A 13,729-nucleotide genomic window follows, 5' to 3' on the forward strand; every position below is an offset into this window, starting at 1 on the left:
GTGTAGTTTAAAACGAAAGAAACGGAGATGAAAAACTCCAAGTATTTTGAGAGTTATGATGGAAATAGTTAGACTCGCGCTTTGGTTTAGCAATTTACTGACCTACCTCCGATTGATTGACCATAACTCTCTCAATTTAACTCTTAACTCTTTGAAATTAGTTTCATTTCGAAGGAATCGAAGTGTAGTTTAAAACGAAAGAAACGGAGATGAAAAACTCCAAGTATTTTGAGAGTTATGATGGAAATAGTTAGACTCGCGCTTTGGTTTAGCAATTTACTGACCTACCTCCGATTGATTGACCATAACTCTCTCAATTTAACTCTTAACTCATTGAAATTAGTTTCATTTCGAAGGAATCGAAGTGTAGTTTAAAACGAAAGAAACGGAGATGAAAAACTCCAAGTATTTTGAGAGTTATGATGGAAATAGTTAGACTCGCGCTTTGGTTTAGCAATTTACTGACCTACCTCCGATTGATTGACCATAACTCTCTCAATTTAACTCTTAATTCGTTGAAATTAGTTTCATTTTGAAGGAATCGAAGTGTAGTTTAAAACGAAAGAAACGGAGATGAAAAACTCCAAGTATCTTGAGAGTTATGATGGAAATAGTTAGAAAAGCGCTTTAGTTTAGCAATTTACTGACTTACCTCCGATTGATTGACTGTAACTCTCTCAATTTAACTCGTAATTCATTTAAATTAGTTTAATTTCGAAGGAATCGAAGTGTAGTTTAAAACGAAAGAAACGGAGATGAAAAACTCCAAGTATCTTGAGAGTTATGATGGAAATAGTTAGACAAGCGTTTTAGTTTAGCAATTTACTGACCTACCTCCGATTGATTGACCATAACTCTCTCAATTTAACTCGTAATTCATTTAAATTAGTTTAATTTCGAAGGAATCGAAGTTTAGTTTAAAACGAAAGAAACGGAGATGAAAAACTCTAAGTATTTTGAGAGTTATGATGGAAATAGTTAGACTCGCGCTTTGGTTCAGCAATTTACTGACTTACCTACGATTGATTGACCATAACTCTCTCAATTTAACTCTTAATTCATTGAAATTAGTTTCATTTCGAAGGAATCGAAGTGTAGTTTAAAACGAAAGAAACGGAGATGAAAAACTCCAAGTATTTTGAGAGTTATGATGGAAATAGTTAGACAAGCGCTTTAGTTTAGCAATTTACTGACCTACCTCCGATTGATTGACCATAACTCTCTCAATTTAACTCGTAATTCATTTAAATTAGTTTAATTTCGAAGGAATCGAAGTGTAGTTTAAAACGAAAGAAACGGAGATGAAAAACTCCAAGTATTTTGAGAGTTATGATGGAAATAGTTAGACTCGCGCTTTGGTTTAGCAATTTACTGACCTACCTCCGATTGATTGACCATAACTCTCTCAATTTAACTCTTAACTAATTGAAATTAGTTTCATTTCGAAGGAATCGAAGTGTAGTTTAAAACGAAAGAAACGGAGATGAAAAACTCCAAGTATTTTGAGAGTTATGATGGAAATAGTTAGACTCGCGCTTTGGTTTACCAATTTACTGACCTACGTCCGATTGATTGACCATAACTCTCTCAATTTAACTCATAACTCATTGAAATTAGTTTCATTTCGAACGAATCGAAGTGTAGTTTAAAACGAAAGAAACGGAGATGAAAAACTCCAAGTATTTTGAGAGTTATGATGGAAATAGTTAGAATCGCGCTTTGTTTAGCAATTTACTGACTTACCTCCGATTGATTGACCATAACTCTCTAAATTTAACTCTTAACTCATTGAAATTAGTTTCATTTCGAAGGAATCGAAGTGTAGTTTAAAACGAAAGAAACGGAGATGAAAAACTCCAAGTATTTTGAGAGTTATGATGGAAATAGTTAGACTCGCGCTTTGGTTTAGCAATTTACTGACCTACCTCCGATTGATTGACCATAACTCTCTCAATTTAACTCGTAATTCATTTAAATTAGTTTCATTTCGAAGGAATCGAAGTGTAGTTTAAAACGAAAGAAACGGAGATGAAAAACTCCAAGTATTTTGAGAGTTATGATGGAAATAGTTAGACTCGCGCTTTGGTTTAGCAATTTACTGACCTACCTCCGATTGATTGACCATAACTCTCTAAATTTAACTCTTAACTCATTGAAATTAGTTTCATTTCGAAGGAATCGAAGTGTAGTTTAAAACGAAAGAAACGGAGATGAAAAACTCCAAGTATTTTGAGAGTTATGATGGAAATAGTTAGACTCGCGCTTTGGGTTAGCAATTTACTGACCAACCTCCGATTGATTGACCATAACTCTCTCAATTTAACTCTTAATTCATTGAAATTAGTTTCATTTCGAAGGAATCGAAGTGTAGTTTAAAACGAAAGAAACGGAGATGAAAAACTCCAAGTATTTTGAGAGTTATGATGGAAATAGTTAGACTCGCGCTTTGGTTTAGCAATTTACTGACCTACCTCCGATTGATTGACCATAACTCTCTCAATTTAACTCTTAACTCATTGAAATTAGTTTCATTTCGAAGGAATCGAAGTGTAGTTTAAAACGAAAGAAACGGAGATGAAAAACTCCAAGTATCTTGAGAGTTATGATGGAAATAGTTAGACAAGCGCTTTAGTTTAGCAATTTACTGACCTACCTCCGATTGATTGACCATAACTCTCTCAATTTAACTCGTAATTCATTTAAATTAGTTTAATTTCGAAGGAATCGAAGTGTAGTTTAAAACGAAAGAAACGGAGATGAAAAACTCCAAGTATTTTGAGAGTTATGATGGAAATAGTTAGACTCGCGCTTTGGTTTAGCAATTTACTGTCCTACATCCGATTAATTGACCATAACTCTCTCAATTTAACTCTTAAGTCATTGAAATTAGTTTCATTTCGAATGAATCGAAGTGTAGTTTAAAACGAAAGAAACGGAGATGAAAAACTCCAAGTATTTTGAGAGTTATGATGGAAATAGTTAGACTCGCGCTTTGGTTTAGCAATTTACTGACCTACCTCCGATTGATTGACCATAACTCTCTCAATTTAACTCGTAATTCATTTAAATTAGTTTCATTTCGAAGGAATCGAAGTGTAGTTTAAAACGAAAGAAACGGAGATGAAAAACTCCAAGTATTTTGAGAGTTATGATGGAAATAGTTAGACTCGCGCTTTAGTTTAGCAATTTACTGACCTCCCTCCGATTGATTGAACATAACTCACTCAATTTAACTCGTAATTCATTGAAATTAGTTTCATTTCGAAGGAATCGAAGTGTAGTTTAAAACGAAAGAAACGGAGATGAAAAACTCCAAGTATTTTGAGAGTTATGATGGAAATAGTTAGACTCGCGCTTTGGTTTAGCAATTTACTGACCTACCTCCGATTGATTGACCATAACTCTCTAAATTTAACTCTTAACTCATTGAAATTAGTTTCATTTCGAAGGAATCGAAGTGTAGTTTAAAACGAAAGAAACGGAGATGAAAAACTCCAAGTATTTTGAGAGTTATGATGGAAATAGTTAGACTCGCGCTTTGGTTTAGCAATTTACTGACCTACGTCCGATTGATTGACCATAACTCTCTCAATTTAACTCATAACTAATTGAAATTAGTTTCATTTCGAACGAATCGAAGTGTAGTTTAAAACGAAAGAAACGGAGATGAAAAACTCCAAGTATTTTGAGAGTTATGATGGAAATAGTTAGAATCGCGCTTTGTTTAGCAATTTACTGACCTACCTCCGATTGATTGACCATAACTCTCTAAATTTAACTCTTAACTCATTGAAATTAGTTTCATTTCGAAGGAATCGAAGTGTAGTTTAAAACGAAAGAAACGAAGATGAAAAACTCCAAGTATTTTGAGAGTTATGATGGAAATAGTTAGAATCGCGCTTTAGTTTAGCAATTTACTGACCTCCCTCCGATTGATTGAACATAACTCACTTAATTTAACTCGTAATTCATTGAAATTAGTTTCATTTCGAAGGAATCGAAGTGTAGTTTAAAACGAAAGAAACGGAGATGAAAAACTCCAAGTATTTTGAGAGTTATGATGGAAATAGTTAGACTCGCGCTTTGGTTTAGCAATTTACTGACCTACCTCCGATTGATTGACCATAACTCTCTAAATTTAACTCTTAACTCATTGAAATTAGTTTCATTTCGAAGGAATCGAAGTGTAGTTTAAAACGAAAGAAACGGAGATGAAAAACTCCAAGTATTTTGAGAGTTATGATGGAAATAGTTAGACTCGCGCTTTGGTTTAGCAATTTACTGACCCACCTCCGATTGATTGACCATAACTCTCTCAATTTAACTCTTAATTCATTGAAATTAGTTTCATTTCGAAGGAATCGAAGTGTAGTTTAAAACGAAAGAAACGGAGATGAAAAACTCCAAGTATTTTGAGAGTTATGATGGAAATAGTTAGACTCGCGCTTTGGTTTAGCAATTTACTGACCTACCTCCGATTGATTGACCATAACTCTCTCAATTTAACTCTTAAGTCATTGAAATTAGTTTCATTTCGAAGGAATCGAAGTGTAGTTTAAAACGAAAGAAACGGAGATGAAAAACTCCAAGTATTTTGAGAGTTATGAAGGAAATAGTTAGACTCGCGCTTTGGTTTAGCAATTTACTGACCTACCTCCGATTGATTGACCATAACTCTCTCAATTTAACTCTTAATTCATTGAAATTAGTTTCATTTCGAAGGAATCGAAGTGTAGTTTAAAACGAAAGAAACGGAGATGAAAAACTCCAAGTATTTTGAGAGTTATGATGGAAATAGTTAGACTCGCGCTTTGGTTTAGCAATTTACTGACCAACCTCCGATTGATTGACCATAACTCTCTCAATTTAACTCTTAATTCATTGAAATTAGTTTCATTTCGAAGGAATCGAAGTGTAGTTTAAAACGAAAGAAACGGAGATGAAAAACTCCAAGTATTTTGAGAGTTATGATGGAAATAGTTAGACTCGCGCTTTCGTTTAGCAATTTACTGATCTACCTCCGATTGATTGACCATAACTCTCTCAATTTAACTCTTACCTCATTGAAATTAGTTTCATTTCGAAGGAATCGAAGTGTAGTTTAAAACGAAAGAAACGGAGATGAAAAACTCTAAGTATTTTGAGAGTTATGATGGAAATAGTTAGACTCGCGCTTTGGTTTAGCAATTTACTGACCTACCTCCGATTGATTGACCATAACTCTCTCAATTTAACTCTTAACTCATTAAAATTAGTTTCATTTCGAAGGAATCGAAGTGTAGTTTAAAACGAAAGAAACGGAGATGAAAAACTCCAAGTATTTTGAGAGTTATGATGGAAATAGTTAGACTCGCGCTTTGGTTTAGCAATTTACTGACCTACCTCCGATTGATTGACCATAACTCTCTCAATTTAACTCTTAACTCTTTGAAATTAGTTTCATTTCGAAGGAATCGAAGTGTAGTTTAAAACGAAAGAAACGGAGATGAAAAACTCCAAGTATTTTGAGAGTTATGATGGAAATAGTTAGACTCGCGCTTTGGTTTAGCAATTTACTGACCTACCTCCGATTGATTGACCATAACTCTCTCAATTTAACTCTTAACTCATTGAAATTAGTTTCATTTCGAAGGAATCGAAGTGTAGTTTAAAACGAAAGAAACGGAGATGAAAAACTCCAAGTATTTTGAGAGTTATGATGGAAATAGTTAGACTCGCGCTTTGGTTTAGCAATTTACTGACCAACCTCCGATTGATTGACCATAACTCTCTCAATTTAACTCTTAATTCATTGAAATTAGTTTCATTTCGAAGGAATCGAAGTGTAGTTTAAAACGAAAGAAACGGAGATGAAAAACTCCAAGTATTTTGAGAGTTATGATGGAAATAGTTAGACAAGCGCTTTAGTTTAGCAATTTACTGACCTACCTCCGATTGATTGACCATAACTCTCTCAATTTAACTCGTAATTCATTTAAATTAGTTTAATTTCGAAGGAATCGAAGTGTAGTTTAAAACGAAAGAAACGGAGATGAAAAACTCCAAGTATTTTGAGAGTTATGATGGAAATAGTTAGACTCGCGCTTTGGTTTAGAAATTTACTGACCTACCTCCGATTGATTGACCATAACTCTCTCAATTTAACTCTTAACTAATTGAAATTAGTTTCATTTCGAAGGAATCGAAGTGTAGTTTAAAACGAAAGAAACGGAGATGAAAAACTCCAAGTATTTTGAGAGTTATGATGGAAATAGTTAGACTCGCGCTTTGGTTTAGCAATTTACTGACCTACGTCCGATTGATTGACCATAACTCTCTCAATTTAACTCATAACTCATTGAAATTAGTTTCATTTCGAACGAATCGAAGTGTAGTTTAAAACGAAAGAAACGGAGATGAAAAACTCCAAGTATTTTGAGAGTTATGATGGAAATAGTTAGAATCGCGCTTTGTTTAGCAATTTACTGACCTACCTCCGATTGATTGACCATAACTCTCTAAATTTAACTCTTAACTCATTGAAATTAGTTTCATTTCGAAGGAATCGAAGTGTAGTTTAAAACGAAAGAAACGGAGATGAAAAACTCCAAGTATTTTGAGAGTTATGATGGAAATAGTTAGACTCGCGCTTTGGTTTAGCAATTTACTGACCTACCTCCGATTGATTGACCATAACTCTCTCAATTTAACTCGTAATTCATTTAAATTAGTTTCATTTCGAAGGAATCGAAGTGTAGTTTAAAACGAAAGAAACGGAGATGAAAAACTCCAAGTATTTTGAGAGTTATGATGGAAATAGTTAGACTCGCGCTTTAGTTTAGCAATTTACTGACCTCCCTCCGATTAATTGAACATAACTCACTCAATTTAACTCGTAATTCATTGAAATTAGTTTCATTTCGAAGGAATCGAAGTGTAGTTTAAAACGAAAGAAACGGAGATGAAAAACTCCAAGTATTTTGAGAGTTATGATGGAAATAGTTAGACTCGCGCTTTGGTTTAGCAATTTACTGACCTACCTCCGATTGATTGACCATAACTCTCTAAATTTAACTCTTAACTCATTGAAATTAGTTTCATTTCGAAGGAATCGAAGTGTAGTTTAAAACGAAAGAAACGGAGATGAAAAACTCCAAGTATTTTGAGAGTTATGATGGAAATAGTTAGACTCGCGCTTTGGTTTAGCAATTTACTGACCAACCTCCGATTGATTGACCATAACTCTCTCAATTTAACTCTTAATTCATTGAAATTAGTTTCATTTCGAAGGAATCGAAGTGTAGTTTAAAACGAAAGAAACGGAGATGAAAAACTCCAAGTATTTTGAGAGTTATGATGGAAATAGTTAGACTCGCGCTTTGGTTTAGCAATTTACTGACCTACCTCCGATTGATTGACCATAACTCTCTCAATTTAACTCTTAACTCATTGAAATTAGTTTCATTTCGAAGGAATCGAAGTGTAGTTTAAAACGAAAGAAACGGAGATGAAAAACTCCAAGTATCTTGAGAGTTATGATGGAAATAGTTAGACAAGCGTTTTAGTTTAGCAATTTACTGACCTACCTCCGATTGATTGACCATAACTCTCTCAATTTAACTCGTAATTCATTTAAATTAGTTTAATTTCGAAGGAATCGAAGTTTAGTTTAAAACGAAAGAAACGGAGATGAAAAACTCTAAGTATTTTGAGAGTTATGATGGAAATAGTTAGACTCGCGCTTTGGTTCAGCAATTTACTGACCTACCTACGATTGATTGACCATAACTCTCTCAATTTAACTCTTAATTCATTGAAATTAGTTTCATTTCGAAGGAATCGAAGTGTAGTTTAAAACGAAAGAAACGGAGATGAAAAACTCCAAGTATTTTGAGAGTTATGATGGAAATAGTTAGACAAGCGCTTTAGTTTAGCAATTTACTGACCTACCTCCGATTGATTGACCATAACTCTCTCAATTTAACTCGTAATTCATTTAAATTAGTTTAATTTCGAAGGAATCGAAGTGTAGTTTAAAACGAAAGAAACGGAGATGAAAAACTCCAAGTATTTTGAGAGTTATGATGGAAATAGTTAGACTCGCGCTTTGGTTTAGCAATTTACTGACCTACCTCCGATTGATTGACCATAACTCTCTCAATTTAACTCTTAACTAATTGAAATTAGTTTCATTTCGAAGGAATCGAAGTGTAGTTTAAAACGAAAGAAACGGAGATGAAAAACTCCAAGTATTTTGAGAGTTATGATGGAAATAGTTAGACTCGCGCTTTGGTTTAGCAATTTACTGACCTACGTCCGATTGATTGACCATAACTCTCTCAATTTAACTCATAACTCATTGAAATTAGTTTCATTTCGAACGAATCGAAGTGTAGTTTAAAACGAAAGAAACGGAGATGAAAAACTCCAAGTATTTTGAGAGTTATGATGGAAATAGTTAGAATCGCGCTTTGTTTAGCAATTTACTGACTTACCTCCGATTGATTGACCATAACTCTCTAAATTTAACTCTTAAGTCATTGAAATTAGTTTCATTTCGAAGGAATCGAAGTGTAGTTTAAAACGAAAGAAACGGAGATGAAAAACTCCAAGTATTTTGAGAGTTATGATGGAAATAGTTAGACTCGCGCTTTGGTTTAGCAATTTACTGACCTACCTCCGATTGATTGACCATAACTCTCTCAATTTAACTCGTAATTCATTTAAATTAGTTTCATTTCGAAGGAATCGAAGTGTAGTTTAAAACGAAAGAAACGGAGATGAAAAACTCCAAGTATTTTGAGAGTTATGATGGAAATAGTTAGACTCGCGCTTTAGTTTAGCAATTTACTGACCTCCCTCCGATTGATTGAACATAACTCACTCAATTTAACTCGTAATTCATTGAAATTAGTTTCATTTCGAAGGAATCGAAGTGTAGTTTAAAACGAAAGAAACGGAGATGAAAAACTCCAAGTATTTTGAGAGTTATGATGGAAATAGTTAGACTCGCGCTTTGGTTTAGCAATTTACTGACCTACCTCCGATTGATTGACCATAACTCTCTAAATTTAACTCTTAACTCATTGAAATTAGTTTCATTTCGAAGGAATCGAAGTGTAGTTTAAAACGAAAGAAACGGAGATGAAAAACTCCAAGTATTTTGAGAGTTATGATGGAAATAGTTAGACTCGCGCTTTGGTTTAGCAATTTACTGACCAACCTCCGATTGATTGACCATAACTCTCTCAATTTAACTCTTAATTCATTGAAATTAGTTTCATTTCGAAGGAATCGAAGTGTAGTTTAAAACGAAAGAAACGGAGATGAAAAACTCCAAGTATTTTGAGAGTTATGATGGAAATAGTTAGACTCGCGCTTTGGTTTAGCAATTTACTGACCTACCTCCGATTGATTGACCATAACTCTCTCAATTTAACTCTTAACTCATTGAAATTAGTTTCATTTCGAAGGAATCGAAGTGTAGTTTAAAACGAAAGAAACGGAGATGAAAAACTCCAAGTATCTTGAGAGTTATGATGGAAATAGTTAGACAAGCGCTTTAGTTTAGCAATTTACTGACCTACCTCCGATTGATTGACCATAACTCTCTCAATTTAACTCGTAATTCATTTAAATTAGTTTAATTTCGAAGGAATCGAAGTGTAGTTTAAAACGAAAGAAACGGAGATGAAAAACTCCAAGTATTTTGAGAGTTATGATGGAAATAGTTAGACTCGCGCTTTGGTTTAGCAATTTACTGTCCTACATCCGATTAATTGACCATAACTCTCTCAATTTAACTCTTAAGTCATTGAAATTAGTTTCATTTCGAATGAATCGAAGTGTAGTTTAAAACGAAAGAAACGGAGATGAAAAACTCCAAGTATTTTGAGAGTTATGATGGAAATAGTTAGACTCGCGCTTTGGTTTAGCAATTTACTGACCTACCTCCGATTGATTGACCATAACTCTCTCAATTTAACTCGTAATTCATTTAAATTAGTTTCATTTCGAAGGAATCGAAGTGTAGTTTAAAACGAAAGAAACGGAGATGAAAAACTCCAAGTATTTTGAGAGTTATGATGGAAATAGTTAGACTCGCGCTTTAGTTTAGCAATTTACTGACCTCCCTCCGATTGATTGAACATAACTCACTCAATTTAACTCGTAATTCATTGAAATTAGTTTCATTTCGAAGGAATCGAAGTGTAGTTTAAAACGAAAGAAACGGAGATGAAAAACTCCAAGTATTTTGAGAGTTATGATGGAAATAGTTAGACTCGCGCTTTGGTTTAGCAATTTACTGACCTACCTCCGATTGATTGACCATAACTCTCTAAATTTAACTCTTAACTCATTGAAATTAGTTTCATTTCGAAGGAATCGAAGTGTAGTTTAAAACGAAAGAAACGGAGATGAAAAACTCCAAGTATTTTGAGAGTTATGATGGAAATAGTTAGACTCGCGCTTTGGTTTAGCAATTTACTGACCTACGTCCGATTGATTGACCATAACTCTCTCAATTTAACTCATAACTAATTGAAATTAGTTTCATTTCGAACGAATCGAAGTGTAGTTTAAAACGAAAGAAACGGAGATGAAAAACTCCAAGTATTTTGAGAGTTATGATGGAAATAGTTAGAATCGCGCTTTGTTTAGCAATTTACTGACCTACCTCCGATTGATTGACCATAACTCTCTAAATTTAACTCTTAACTCATTGAAATTAGTTTCATTTCGAAGGAATCGAAGTGTAGTTTAAAACGAAAGAAACGGAGATGAAAAACTCCAAGTATTTTGAGAGTTATGATGGAAATAGTTAGAATCGCACTTTAGTTTAGCAATTTACTGACCTCCCTCCGATTGATTGAACATAACTCACTCAATTTAACTCGTAATTCATTGAAATTAGTTTCATTTCGAAGGAATCGAAGTGTAGTTTAAAACGAAAGAAACGGAGATGAAAAACTCCAAGTATTTTGAGAGTTATGATGGAAATAGTTAGACTCGCGCTTTGGTTTAGCAATTTACTGACCTACCTCCGATTGATTGACCATAACTCTCTAAATTTAACTCTTAACTCATTGAAATTAGTTTCATTTCGAAGGAATCGAAGTGTAGTTTAAAACGAAAGAAACGGAGATGAAAAACTCCAAGTATTTTGAGAGTTATGATGGAAATAGTTAGACTCGCGCTTTGGTTTAGCAATTTACTGACCCACCTCCGATTGATTGACCATAACTCTCTCAATTTAACTCTTAATTCATTGAAATTAGTTTCATTTCGAAGGAATCGAAGTGTAGTTTAAAACGAAAGAAACGGAGATGAAAAACTCCAAGTATTTTGAGAGTTATGATGGAAATAGTTAGACTCGCGCTTTGGTTTAGCAATTTACTGACCTACCTCCGATTGATTGACCATAACTCTCTCAATTTAACTCTTAAGTCATTGAAATTAGTTTCATTTCGAAGGAATCGAAGTGTAGTTTAAAACGAAAGAAACGGAGATGAAAAACTCCAAGTATTTTGAGAGTTATGATGGAAATAGTTAGACTCGCGCTTTGGTTTAGCAATTTACTGACCCACCTCCGATTGATTGACCATAACTCTCTCAATTTAACTCTTAATTCATTGAAATTAGTTTCATTTCGAAGGAATCGAAGTGTAGTTTAAAACGAAAGAAACGGAGATGAAAAACTCCAAGTATCTTGAGAGTTATGATGGAAATAGTTAGACTAGCGCTTTAGTTTAGCAATTTACTGACCTACCTCCGATTGATTGACCATAACTCTCTCAATTTAACTCGTAATTCATTGAAATTAGTTTCATTTCGAAGAAATCGAAGTGTAGTTTAAAATGAAAGAAACGGAGTTGAAAAACTCCAAGTATTTTGAGAGTTATGATGGAAATAGTTAGACTCGCGCTTTGGTTTAGCAATTTACTGTCCTACATCCGATTAATTGACCATAACTCTCTCAATTTAACTCTTAAGTCATTGAAATTAGTTTCATTTCGAAGGAATCGAAGTGTAGTTTAAAACGAAAGAAACGGAGATGAAAAACTCCAAGTATTTTGAGAGTTATGATGGAAATAGTTAGACTCGCGCTTTGGTTTAGCAATTTATTGACCTACCTCCGATTGATTGACCATAACTCTCTCAATTTAACTCTTAACTCATTGAAATTAGTTTCATTTCGAAGGAATCGAAGTGTAGTTTAAAACGAAAGAAACGGAGATGAAAAACTCCAAGTATTTTGAGAGTTATGATGGAAATAGTTAGACTCGCGCTTTGGTTTAGCAATTTACTGACCTACCTCCGATTGATTGACCATAACTCTCTCAATTTAACTCTTAATTCATTGAAATTAGTTTCATTTCGAAGGAATCGAAGTGTAGTTTAAAACGAAAGAAACGGATTTTGAAAAATTCCAAGTATTTTGAGAGTTATGATAGAAATAGTTAGACTCGCGCTTTGGTTTAGCAATTTACTGACCTAGGTCCGATTGATTGACCATAACTCTCTCAATTTAACTCTTAACTCATTGAAATTAGTTTCATTTCGAAGGAATCGAAGTGTAGTTTAAAACGAAAGAAACGGAGATGAAAAACTCCAAGTATTTTGAGAGTTATGATGGAAATAGTTAGACTCGCGCTTCGGTTCAGCAATTTACTGACCTACCTACGATTGATTGACCATAACTCTCTCAATTTAACTCTTAATTCATTGAAATTAGTTTCATTTCGAAGGAATCGAAGTGTAGTTTAAAACGAAAGAAACGGAGATGAAAAACTCCAAGTATTTTGAGAGTTAAAATGGAAATAGTTAGACTCGCGCTTTGGTTTAGCAATTTACTGTCCTACATCCGATTAATTGACCATAACTCTCTCAATTTAACCCTTAAGTCATTGAAATTAGTTTCATTTCGAAGGAATCGAAGTGTAGTTTAAAACGAAAGAAACGGAGATGAAAAACTCCAAGTATTTTGAGAGTTATGATGGAAATAGTTAGACTCGCGCTTTGGTTTAGCAATTTACTGACCTACCTCCGATTGATTGACCATAACTCTCTCAATTTAACTCTTAATTCATTGAAATTAGTTTCATTTCGAAGGAATCGAAGTGTAGTTTAAAACGAAAGAAACGGAGATGAAAAACTCCAAGTATCTTGAGAGTTATGATGGAAAGAGTTAGAAAAGCGCTTTAGTTTAGTAATTTACTGACTTACCTCCGATTGATTGACTGTAACTCTCTCAATTTAACTCGTAATTCATTTAAATTAGTTTAATTTCGAAGGAATCGAAGTGTAGTTTAAAACGAAAGAAACGGAGATGAAAAACTCCAAGTATTTTGAGAGTTATGATGGAAATAGTTAGACTCGCGCTTTGGTTTAGCAATTTACTGTCCTACATCCGATTAATTGACCATAACTCTCTCAATTTAACTCTTAAGTCATTGAAATTAGTTTCATTTCGAAGCAATCGAAGTGTAGTTTAAAACGAAAGAAACGGAGATGAAAAACTCCAAGTATTTTGAGAGTTATGATGGAAATAGTTAGACTCGCGCTTTGGTTTAGCAATTTACTGACCTACCCCCGATTGATTGACCATAACTCTCTCAATTTAACTCTTAACTCATTGAAATTAGTTTCATTTCGAAGGAATCGAAGTGTAGTTTAAAACGAAAGAAACGGAGATGAAAAACTCCAAGTATTTTGAGAGTTATGATGGAAATAGTTAGACTCGCGCTTT

The sequence above is a fragment of the Tasmannia lanceolata genome, unplaced genomic scaffold (assembly GCF_043159265.1).
Source record: "Tasmannia lanceolata isolate RefF3 unplaced genomic scaffold, GAP_Taslan_0.1 ptg000044l, whole genome shotgun sequence".
Taxonomy (NCBI): Eukaryota; Viridiplantae; Streptophyta; class Magnoliopsida; order Canellales; family Winteraceae; genus Tasmannia; species Tasmannia lanceolata.